We start from the raw sequence: 11878 nt of genomic DNA, 5'->3' as shown, positions 1-11878 counted from the left end.
GAGCATCCCTCCCATCCTGGAGCATCCCCCTTCCCACCCCAAGCATCCCCCTTCCCACCCCGAGCATCTCCCCTACAGCTCCGAGCATCCCTCCTATCCTGGAGCATCCCCCTGCAGCTCCGAGCATCCCCCTTCCCACCCCGAGCATCCCTCCTATCCTGGAGCATCTCCCCTGCAGCTCCGAGCATCCTTCCAATCCTTCAGCATCCCCTCGTGGCCCGAGCCACCTCCCCCTGGTCCCCTTTGCAGCCCCGAGTATCTTCCCCATGGCCCTAAGCATCTCCTCGCAGCCCTGAGCATCCCCCTGCAGCCCCACAAACCTCCCCGCAGCCCAGCATCCTCCCCGGCCCCTCAGGACCTGCTCAACAGCAGCAGGATTTACTGCTGGAGGAAGAAGTGTTATAAACTGACTGCAAGTGAGGACCCTCAGAGGGTATGACCCTCCCTCAGGTATGACCCCCAGCCTCACTGCTGAGAGAGACACCGACGGCAAGGCACAGGAACGTGCCCTGGAAGAACCGTAAGTAAGAACAAATTGCAGTGATTTTCAGCAAAATTCATCCCAAGTGGGGTACCAGACAGAGGTGGGCGATGCGGATTGAAGCCCTTCTTTGGTAACCTGCCTCGGTGCAGAGACGATGCTGCTGGTGGGGGGGGAGCAGAGGGTCCACACGGTGTGTGCTGTGCAGGGCTCGACTGGCTCCTCTCCACCTTTGTACTGCCCACAAAGTGGTAAGACCCAGATTTCACTCCCATCTCGCTGAGCTCAAACTAATATCCCACCCACAGTTCGGGGGTCCTAGGGCCCATGAACTTGCCTCAGTGCAGGACAAAGACATGACTGCTTAAGAGGTGCAAAGTGATGGGAAGAGATAAGACACCGAACCCGTGCAGGGGGCTCAGACGACCCCCGTGAATGCTACCCCCAGGATCACTGTCTGCTTTTGGTCACTTTTCCCTCACAGGTTTAAAATGGGCAGTTGCCTGACTTCCTACCCAACAGCTACCTGAGTGAGTAACTCCTGCTCTTCCATCTCTTCTTTAGGAAAAAGAAGATGATCCGGGAGACGAATACCTGATTCCCATGGGACGCCTGCCAACTTGTCCTCCTTTTACTGAAGCCTACTGCCTTCATAATCCAGAGAAATTACAGGAGCTGGTATTTCCAGCCCCTTCCAACACTCCTCTGGTGCCACTTCTTAACAAACAGGCGGGTTGGGGATTCAGTAACACTGTCCCTGCTGCCTCCTGCTGAGAGCCACTTTATGTTGCCTGGACTGAAATCTTGTGACCACACAATGTTTTGCCCGTAGGTATTTTGGAGAGATGCGAGGAGGCAGTTGTTCTGCTCCCTACTGCGATTTGGGAGCCTGTGGCGGACAGGAGCGAGCAGCTGCTTTGCGCTTTCTCCTGCAGCAAAGTGCTCAAGACCATTTGCAGTGGATTTGTCGAGCTGCTTCCCCTCCTCTTCTGCAACTCAGCTCTTAAACAGGACAGTACCGTGAATTTTGCCATTCCAGTCAGGTGACTTTTCCCCCCAGATTCCTTAATAAAACCAAGCAGGTCAAATCTATGCTCATCAGGGAGCAATTCCAGTTCCTCTTGTTTATTAGCCAAGTTCTCGCCTTTACACACTGAACTATGATTAAATAATTTCTTTTTTTTTCAGGCCACACAGTAACTTGATTAATTTTGTTCTCAGCATCTCGCATGCTCCTGTGTGCCCATTTCTCCTGTTGATGTTATTTTAACATGCTCCCAAGGAATCTGGCCAGCCCTGCTTCCCGCCGTCAGGCTCCCCGGCTCTTTACCGGCACCCATCCAGCCCCGTCTTCTCACGCCCAGCAAGCACAAGTTCCCAGCAGCAAAGCTTTCTCCATCAGCCCAGCTCACACACGCCGGCGTTTTGTGACCCTCCGCTCAGGTGTGGGGATGTGTTTGCCCATTCGAGCAGGAGACAGACCCATGCTGGGGACCCCTCAGCGTGGGAGAGCAGGTTCTCCTCCTCCTGTAGGAACCGGCCCCTTGGCCAGGCAGGGGCCGGAGAGAGCGGGGCTGGGGGCTGGGGGGAGGAGGAGGAGGAAAAGAAAAGTGCAAAGCAGCAACAAGACATGGGGAGGTGTAAGGCGGGCAGTGCAGAGCCTCACGATTTTCCTCTTCTGGGAAGGCTGGGAGCCAGTGAAATTCCCAGTTGGTAAGAAGAGGATCCCAGCCTTTTCCCGAGAGGAGTGCTGGAAGTTACCTCTGTGCAGAGCACGGCTCATTTCTGTTAATGAACCGGACCCAGAGAGTCCGGCTCACCCACAGCCCAACTTCTTGGAAGCACCCAGGCTTACAGTAAGGACGAAGCTGGGCTCCCATCTCCCACCGAGCAGATCATTGATGGGTGGGCTATTTTTGTCACCCTTTGAGTGCTCTGGACATTATGAGCAGCCTCACCGCTTTCATGTTTTAATAGAGCCATTAATGAATGGCATCGGTACAGCACACAGACAATCACATCGCATCCCTCCCTGGTCACCGAACCCCAGTTCACAACGGGACACGCGCTGCCAGGTTTATTTCACTCAATAAAAAGCCATTATACTTCCTTCTTCCCCCGAGAGCCCGATCAATTCCAAACAACCTGACGCTCAGTCTGGAGAAGGCTTGTGCCTCTGTTTCAGCAGCTTATGTTTCGCTGCAGCAATACACCAACGTGGGCTCAACCTTCCCAACCAGGAGTGGAAGATTTCTCATTCCTAGAGATCTGCTTGAAGTGTCTTTTACGTGCATTTTTGGCGTAACTTGAATAACTTGTCACGCTGATAGACTCTCCGGGAACTGAACTGAACTCTCTCCTCCCAGTACATTGAGTGATTCCTGCTTACAGCCAGCCTGTTGTGTCTGCAAGGCACTTTGAGATCCTTCAGGCTGATACAGTAAGGCTCCAGACTTCAAGCAGAGTGCACGTTTCCTCTCCCAAATATTTTTAAATATCTTTTGAACGAAACAGCTGACAAGCAATCTGTCTTCTATTTATATTCTAAGTAGCTAAAATATAATTTTAGGATTCCTATTCTCCTCGCAGAAGCCGATGCTCCTGCAAGCACTGTAGCATGTCAGCAGGCACATTGCACTGTGCTGCTCCAAGGTGGTCTTCAGGCTAGGAACTCCCCCAGAGGAACAAAATCCTGGTTCTTCTTGGTAGACAAAAAGCTTTTGAACAAATCCTGGCTCCTATGGAAGTTTTCTACAGACTCCCGTGAGATTAAGAGTTCAGCCTTTCGGGCCACTTCTATAAGCTGCAGGTGCTTGGGTTCACCCGAGCAGGGTCCAGCTGATCTCAAGCCCTTTTGAAAACCCTGCTTTTATGTTTTCACTTAATAAATGCAGTTATTAGCTCCAGCATCACATTTACCAACTACACAGACACCGAGCCGAGACTTTGCTCGGCTACCCCAGTGCTCGGAAGAACCCTTAATGATGTTATTCCACATTCATCGAGGTGAAGGGGAGAGGGATCTAACCTTATGGCTTTGCTGCTGAAAGGATTTAAGTTTTTTTTCTTTTATTTTGGAACAAAGTCATTCTTTTTGTAAGAGGAAGACTCCGCTGCGGGTCCTCGTCCCTCTGGATGCTTGGGGTCTCCAGGATATACCTCCCTCTTCTCTACTGGACCAGCCACCTCCACCACAGCTCTAAGCTGAGATACCAGAGCATCAAACGGGGTTTCAGTCTGAAAAACTTCCCCGGGGACCCCATGGCTGGGGGGCGAGAGGGGTGAGCAGCTGGAGGCATCACGTCTTAAACCCCTGCAATAAACCCAGCCGAGCTCTCCTGTCACAGCCCCGACTCCCTACTCGATTTAATGCCTGTTCTGCTCTTGCCTCCCACCACACACATTACTGCATCCATTCAGGATTTGTGGCTTTTGAGAATGATCTAAATGAATTTGATGTCCCAGAAAGAGGCACTTGAAAAATAAACCGGTGTGGTTTAATGATAGCATTTTCCACATTTTTATTATAATGACTCTGGTGTTTATTGGAAGGTTAGCGACTCAGCCGAGCATGAAAACAAAGCAATTGAAGAGGCCAGCCCCGTGATGGGGTCTCTGCACGCTTGGTCATTAATGCTCATTCTATACATGACACTTTTTGGCCATTTGGGCTCTACAGCCTCTCCCTGTGGGAGTACGATGAGAGGGTGGAAGCAACAAGGTTTTGGATGAGGAGCCTCATGCGCTCAGGTACAGAGCCTGCCCTCCTCCTCCTCCGGCTGTGCAGCACTCTGCAAACTCACACGGCCTTTGTTAACTGTGATCATCCTGTTTTTCAGGTTGGGAAACCGAGGCCCAGAGTGTTGGAGTGAGTTGCCAAAGGCCACACAAGCAAATGGCAGGTCTGGCCAAGTATCGGAGCCTCCTGCTCTGAGGTCCTTCACCTAGAGACTGCCTGGCTCTGCCTTCCCACGCAGGCACAGGTTTGCCTCGGAGAGACAGACATGAAACAGCCAAAAGGCAAAAGAGGCTTCACCGCCGTGAAATCAGCTGGAGGCACAAAATTGGCAAAGGAGCTGAAGTCAGAGGCTGCAGCAGGGATGCGTTTTGCTGCCCATCCCCTACCAGGTCAGCACCACACTCATCCTGAGCCGGTGCAAAGCCGGGTGCTGCTGCAGGCGGTTGTCTTTCAGATAAGGTTCAAAGCTCAGCATCTGAGCGACCTGGTACTGAAGATCCCACATGAAAAGGTGAACGTGATAAATAACCTGCCTGGCTGCCCAGAAGGTCAGTGGTGTGGGTCCCCACCGCTCCATCACTGCCTGCACGCCAAATTTCTGCGGTTCACCCTTCACCTACTTTCCCAGATTCACATCCCTGCTGCCTCCTGCATTACTTCAACACAGGACTGAGCGAAGCCTTAATGGCGAGAAAAAAATATTCCCACATATGTAGCTCAGCAAACCCTGATGCTTTCCAACACCCAACCCACTGCTGAGCTTTCTTGGTGAATCAGAACGAGTGTGTTTTGCTAAGGAGTGTGGATGAGCCACTTAGCAAGCGGGACCCAAGCAGGCTCGGTCCCTCGGGTACCGCAGTGACAGCACCCCAGGCAGATAGTCCCAGGAATAACAGCCTTTGCCATTTTCTTGCATCTAGAAAGTGTCCTCGTGTAATAAATTCAGATTACAGAGCAATTCCTTTCACCAGTGATTCAGAACATGCTGATTAAATGCTATTTCTTTGTTCCTCTGAAATAAAGGAACTGTAGCTGATACAAACAAATTACGATTTCAAACTGTGAGGCAAGGCACACCTTTGACTCCACAATAAAGCTGCTGCATATTTTGGTGGCTCTGAAGAGAAAGAGGAAACAATAAGTGGTGTTTCCTGGTGTTGCAGATCTTCTTATTAGAGTACACTAAATTAATTATTTTACTCCTAAGAAACAACCAATTCCTCACTATTTTTAGACTCGTGTACTATTTTAAGAGATTTTTTTTCCAGGGTCCAGTCACATGGAAGTTAAACAGCAAGCAGTAAAGTCTCCAAAGGATAATAAACTATCTCAAATTACTTTGCTAATGGAACAAAGAGTACTGTAAATGTCACACATGGTATAACACGAGCGGTAGAAACCTTTACATGAAACAATGGATCCATTAGCACTAAGTTAAAAAAAAAAACCACAGACTCGCGATACTTTTGCATAGTTTTGTGGAGCTTGCTGCTCCAAGCCAAATGAACTTCTTTGTTCACTCGAATTCTGCAGTTGAGCTCACAATATGGCATCCAGCTTACTAATCGCATGCACTCTTGCGGCATTGATCATTTAGGATTTCAAAGCCCTTTATAGATAATAATTAAGCACCACTGCACCCAGCTGAGTCAGTGGAATGATTTCTGCTTAAAACTGAGGTATGGAGAGGGAATAACTGAATCACTGACTGGAGACCAAAACCGAACTGAGGTACAGACCCGGGTCCTCTGCACTACCCACCAAACTCTGATAATAGGTCCTCACCTATCCAAGCTTAATGAAGTAGTCCATCATCTTACAAGCTACAGGCATGATCCTTTGCTTCTTACGTGACTCATCAACTTGAGAACCTGACTCTGATGGGGCTACTTGGGTGAAAGGACGAACTGTCAGAAACTATCACATCGCCCATCTATCCAGCCCTGTATTTTGCCTATTTTGCCTCCAACAGCTGTGGCTGGCAGAATATTAAGAGAGTCTCTAAACATCTCAAGGGCTGAAGCAATGTCATCATAGAGTGATTTGGACATAACACCACCAAAGAATCATGATGAAAAAATCAGGAGGATGTGGCATGACAGCGTCGCCTTAGAAAAGCAGCAAGGAAGCAGGAAAGACAAAAACCTGAACTGCAGGTAAAAGAGCAGGCAAAAAAAGATGCCATCAGACGGCTGTCTCTAATGCAAGCAGATTTCTCAGCCCCCCTCCAGTCCATGATTCAGCCTTTCTCCTGGAAGTCATTTACAATAATGAAAGCAAGCTAATACCCAGATGTGTGAAGTGCAGAGTATATTTGGCTTCGATCTGAAGCATGTTTACTGTAAGGAGGAAGAGTTGTGAGATGAATCTTTTCTTTGACAGCTCTGAGATCTCTTAACCAAATCCCACACAACCCCAAAGTGCTCTCCTATTTTCTCGAAATTTGATTAGGTGAGGCTATATAGTACGCCCAATTATATACGTGTAAGATAATTGGAGTAGAGGGCTCTAAGGCATGTAGATGAGAACAAAATTTGTTTTCAAGCAAATCTGCACAGGTGGAGTATGTTTTCCTTGGCATGAACACTTTGCCAGATTATTTGTAAAACCCTCTGAGATACCGGAAAGGAGACGCATCAGCAGTCCTGCTCCTGCACCAGCACTACAACTAGAGTTAAATATGCTACAACTGTGTTGCAAGAAGCACGATGCTACAACAAGAAGCCCAATGTCCCACACTGACCGCATGCAATTCTTACTGCTGCTTATGGTGTCCCTGTAGTTGTGAGATTGACACCCCCCAAAATCTAGCAGCAGACAAAAAAAAATTCAGATTATTCAGAGCAGAGTGGTCGGGCTGGCAGGGCACCAAATGAGGAGTCAGGAGCTCCAAGGTGCACTCCCAAAGTTATCAGTTATTTGCTATCTGACCTCTCCAACTTTCTGAGCCTTAGAATGGATGAATATAAAAATGGGGATGAAAACATCCAGGCAGAACTTGCTTTTGCCAAGTCTTGGGCCGGCTTGGATTAAGCGTGGTTAAGGTTTGGTCATAGTTCGGCTCCACGGACGCTCCCGAGGCTCCCACCCTGCCCAGAGCATCGCGCAGTGCCCCGCTCCGGCTGCCTCGTCCCCTCTGATGTGTCCCAGCACGAGCTCTCCTCCCCATTACAAAAACTGGGGCACGAGCAGCAAGGGAGCTCTTGCTGCTGAGCTGCTTTGCTTCTGTCCATTGACGTTAGCTCCCGTAATGTTATTTGAAAATCAAGCTCTCTCGAGGTCCTCATCCTGTTCTGGGAATTTGCACGTTGGCGCTTCACCCTGAAAGCCTAATGCCGTTTCTTTCCCCCTCTGTTCCTCTGAATTCCCATCTAGGTACTATATTTTCAGTTAGCTGCACTTACGCTGCTCTCAGCCTCCAACAAGCTGTTGCTAAAGAAAACTCTATCACTAGACTAATGTTTATGAATGCCTTAAAATACAACTCTGCTTCCCAGCATGTGTCTCGCTTTAGACTTTAAGGATCCTGCCCCTCCCTGTTCATCCTCCCCCTCTTCAAGGAATCGCTACTTTCCAGAAAAGCTCGTGTCACCAAATTACCTTTTTTCGCAAATAAAGATCTTGGGAGGAAAATTCCCTCATCAAATCTGAAGTTGTGCATCATGCAGAGTGCATTGTGCCTGTTGACAAACCAAAGGACTGCGGTATGCGTATGCCTCTCTGCAACTGAACTTTTAAATAGAAAAAACATGTTTCGGTTAAAAAAAAAGGTGAACAACTAATGTGATTAGCAATCACAGACTGGGTTATTTCTTAAATGCAGGAAAATAACAGACAGACTTCCTATCGGTCCCACAGATAGGGCTGTCAGTATATTTGATCCAAAGCCTCGTAGGATGAAAACCCCCAACCCTACAGACCCCTGTGCAGTCTGGAATGCTGCAAGCTGGTTTGATAGCACATGGGACGCAGTGGAAGGGAGGTCGCAGAGGAAGGCAGCATGATGTGTCTGGGACAAAACACTGATCTTACAGCAACCTAAAATGCTATTTTCAGCTTTAAACTCTGAACCATAAACTCTGGTCTCTGAAGACTATGGATAGTCAGGGCTATAAATTTAAACGTGCCCTCAAGTGAGGTAGCTGCGTGAAGCCACCGCTAACAAGAGGCTGCTTGTGACTTATTTAAAAAAAAGAAGCCCTGAGAAAATTACCACTTTTAACAGAAACTTTGTCAAATGAAAGCAAATTTCACTATTACACGCTAAGTATCTTGGCTGCAAATGAACCGCATCCGCATCAAGCTGTGAATATGAAATTAATCTAAGGCATAACCTTTAGCTCTACACTTTGACAATATTTTAGTGCTGAACTATAAATATTTGATCTGTTGCTCTTCTGAGTAAAATGGATTTGTTGTGCTCATCCGCAGAGTTATCAATTATTCCAAAGTATATTTATTGCTGATTAAATTACTTGAAAAGTGCCTTTGTCTTCTGATGTTATTATGTGATATTTAGCGAGTAAACATGGAAATTAACTATCCCTAGCATCAATATTAACCCTTTATCTTGGGAAGAAAACATTTCCTGTCTGACAGCACATAGAACTAAGTACCAACCAAGATATTCACAATACACACTGGAGCCTAGTTAATTATATATGATTATATTTCTTTATGTTTCGGGGTCACGCTTAGCGCTAAGATCCAGCTTCCATTTGCAATCACCAGAGAAATAAAACAGCATCCTTAAGTCATCAGCAAAGAATGATTCAATCCATTGAAAGAGTATTATAAAAACCTCTTTGCATCACAAAATAAATGAATCTAAACCCATGACTCACATACAGCAGCAGGATGATTTTTCAGAACGATGATGAGTTGAAAACAGGCTTTGGTGAATAGTTTGAACATTGGCTTTTTAGCAATTCTTTGTTCTGTTTGCTGAAGGTGCAGACATCAAGAAAGCAGGAGTATCTTGTGTGATGATATTGAAATGGCAGAGAGGAGGGTTTTTTGGCATTTTACACCCGTGTAAAGACCTGGCACACCGCTGGAAAAGCCGAGTCGTAGACAGAGCTGCAGTTTGCAGGACATGACACAGAAGGGCTGTTCAGACCTGTTATCTGGCGTGCTGTGGAGTGAGAGCAAGAGGCAGGAGTTAAGGAAACCCAACCTTTGCCGAAGGCTGCCTCGGCAGCGTGCCGGCAGCTAGGGGTCTGGGTTGGTTTGGGTCGTCGTATGGTTGCATGTAGAGGACAGGGCTGGATCTGGCATCCCAGTGTGCACTGATAACCTTACGTGTTCTTTGTTCCAAATAAACTTCTGGGATCTAGTTTAAAACTGGGGACTCGGTGAGAGTGCGAAATCTGACAGGTATGAGCTTTCACTGCTGATGGAAGTTTAGCTGTGCCATGAAGTGACACAAAACCTTCAGCGATTTCCCCCTTCAAACACCGATTATAGTAAATATTATCTGAGAAGCAGAAAATGCCCCAGCTGATGAGTTGCCAGCAATGCTGCCTGCCTGCAGCACCCTGGAAAAGAGCCAGTGCTCCCTTTCACCAGGAACTCACACATGCTACCAGTGGGAAAAACACGCTGGTATGAACATGCTTTGCAGGATCAGGTCCTTGGCGCTCCCAGACCTGCAGGCAGCGGGGCCACCGACCGGCTCCTACCCACACAACTGAAATCTGAAAAGTACAAACTCCGGTTCCACCCAGCCACTTTGTCACCATGTTCCTTGTGATGAGTAATGTCACTTTTAAGCCTAATTATGCAGGTATATTTATTATCCTATGCTTGGCCATAGTGCTGGGGTACTTGCGTAATTTCACAGACGAGTGACACTTAAGACAGCACATTACTGTCGGCAGCCTCCATCTCATTTCATGCTAATTGCTCTCCAAAATTGTGTGATGCAGTTTTGACACAAAAACATGTTCAACAGTATCATTAATTCGGGGGACACATGGACACACACACATTTTCTGAAGTAATTACAGCCAACATCCTCAGTCATTCCTAATTATTTAATACAGCCCCACCCAAACACACTTTAATGTTGATTACCAGAAAGACGTGTATTATCTACTCTACTTCAGTATGATAAATGGGTCTCTTTAGGAGAAAGTAAACATTACCTGTTGTAGCCAATGATCCAAAACACTGAAATACTTTATTTATCTGTTTTCCAAAATACTTATCAAACCTATTACTTAATTTATTTTACAGCACAGATGTTGTTAAATGCTGCTGGTGTTGGACTAGATAACTTCATGATACATTTTAATGGGCTCACTATGTTTTATATGCTCCTTTGTCCTAAAATGATAATTTATGCCTCAAAGAAAATGGAGAGCATCTTTAAGCTCAAATGACAAGGAATTCAGTGAAAAGAAAGCAGATCCGAACAATAAGGATGCTACTCGTCCAATCTTCCAGCCAGCCATGATGCACACAAGTAGATCCTAGGAATTTACTGTATATTTTAATGTGTAATTTCATGCGGTTTGTCTCCATTTTCTTTCCTAGAAAATTTAGTTTCTTTTGATATGTTTTGTCCTTAAGGGTTATCACATTATGCCAACGAGTAACCTGAGCATTGAGCTGTTTCACTGAGGCATGGTGCGCCCTGACATCATTTTTCAATCATGCCCTAATACCAGCTCTGCAGGTCACAGGACACACCCACAAAAAATCGGGCCACTTTGTCATGTCTAGGACAGATGGCAGCCCTTGACTCAGCGGACAGGACTCCAGGAATGTTTACTAAGCAGAGTGACATGCTGCTCATCTGGTGACACACATGATGATGTGGCAGAACAAACACCTCATGCCAAGATCTTGGGATTTCTTGAGACTTTTTGGGTGGATCTAGAAGCAGAACTTCCGTGTTTGACAGGGATCTGCTCTGGTTTTTCACATGCATGAAGTGACCCCACTTTGGTCATTTAGTGGGAATATGGGAGAAAAAAAAGGTGGGAGAGCCCAAAGTTTGAAAAACTGTTTCCGTCTCTTCCTCTGTGCTATCCCCAAACAAGCTTCTACGCTTTTTACTTTACTTCCAGAGGAACATGGCTGCTGAGCCCCGCGTTAAAGCTGTTCTCCGTGCTCCTGTAGCACCCTCTTCTGTTTGAGGCACTGCAATTCTCATCTCCGAGCCGCAGCAACACACAGGCCTTCAAAATACGAAATCAGCCCTGAGGGAACACGTTTCTTCACCAACCAACCAGGCGTTATCGACGATTAACTCTAGCTCACCTCAACTCACTCTGAAACCCCGGGCAGCTGTCACACGCTGGGATACTGAATGCGTGAATCATGACCTGTAGCACATACACAAAGATTTCTCTAACAGACTGTGCTCTTAACGTACCGACACTAACAAGCGCCCATTTGTGGTACTGTTCTAATGGATGTGACACCCTATTTTCCACAGTGTTTCAAGCACACTTCTTAACGCTTTTTTCCCCAATCGCACCCAGTTTACGCAGGCTACCAGGCGCCTGCATTATAAAATCAGATCAAGAGGCAGAGCTGCAGGTCCGATGCATCCATCGTGGGGCTGTTTGCCTTGAAAAAACCCCCACCTCAATCACCATCCCACCGTGGGTCACCACGTTGCCACATCTGCGGGACACCAACCCCACCGC

Source organism: Haliaeetus leucocephalus, unplaced genomic scaffold (assembly GCF_000737465.1).
Source record: "Haliaeetus leucocephalus isolate CR32 unplaced genomic scaffold, Haliaeetus_leucocephalus-4.0 Scaffold295, whole genome shotgun sequence".
Taxonomy (NCBI): Eukaryota; Metazoa; Chordata; class Aves; order Accipitriformes; family Accipitridae; genus Haliaeetus; species Haliaeetus leucocephalus.
This window is presented reverse-complemented; position numbering follows the sequence as displayed.